This window comes from Conger conger, chromosome 17, assembly GCF_963514075.1.
Source record: "Conger conger chromosome 17, fConCon1.1, whole genome shotgun sequence".
Taxonomy (NCBI): domain Eukaryota; kingdom Metazoa; phylum Chordata; class Actinopteri; order Anguilliformes; family Congridae; genus Conger; species Conger conger.
Genome location: NC_083776.1, coordinates 40,410,451 through 40,411,278, shown reverse-complemented (window position 1 = coordinate 40,411,278; position 828 = coordinate 40,410,451). Strand labels below are relative to the sequence as shown.

At 47.5% G+C, this 828-nt stretch overlaps 1 non-coding gene across 1 annotated transcript; it reads right to left on the bottom strand.

The window, feature by feature from the left end:
* Window positions 1–383: 383 nt before the first annotated feature.
* On the bottom strand, window positions 384–490 carry LOC133117280 (U6 spliceosomal RNA). Its single transcript, XR_009706064.1, has one exon. It is a non-coding gene; the product is annotated as a U6 spliceosomal RNA (small nuclear RNA).
* Window positions 491–828: the final 338 nt, after the last annotated feature.

Sequence of the window (828 nt, the reverse complement as noted above, 5' to 3'; positions counted from 1 at the left end):
AGATGGAGATTCTATTTTTAAAATAGGACAGAGTTTCACTTTATTAGGTTTATCTCTACACTCGTACTTAAGACCACCAATTTGCCGTGACGTCACAATAGCCTGTGACGTCACAATAGCCTCTGCCCTCGAGCAGAGTTAGTGGACACTCGGTGACCACTTTATTAGGTACACCCGGACAGCAGCTTGTATAAATGAAAATAGAACTTTCTGTTTTACAAAAATCACAAAACATGTTACCCTGGAGCTCAGGTAAGGCACAGAATCACCAATAAATGTTACCTGGACCTCAGGCAAGGCACAAAATATGCACCGCTTCACAAAAAATGTTACCCAGAGCTCAGGTTAGGCATGAAAATATCAACTGGTGCGCAGGTAAGGTTAAAAATATGGAACGCTTCACGAATTTGCGTGTCATCCTTGCGCAGGGGCCATGCTAATCTTCTCTGTATCGTTCCAATTTTAGTATATGTGCTGCCGGAGCGAGCACAAGAGACCTACCTGAGCCTGCGCTACCTAAGGGGCGGGTTCTGGCCATGGTTCGCAGTCATGGACTGAGTGCGAAAGCATGCATAGCACGCGTGTGTGCCTCGTAAGGACAGCCTAAACTGGCAGCACTTACAAACAAGACAAATCTGCATCAGGAGGTTTATCAAACACAACCTCTCATGTTGAGCTGAACACATTTAGACATCAATGTCCCTCCGAGGCAGGCAAATGGAGTCCACGGATGTGCGCTGCCGACTTATGCAGCCGACTGCCTCGATCCTGCTATTGGCTGCACCCTCACAAAGAACTGCACTGTCACCACCTCCAGCCTGTCCGCTG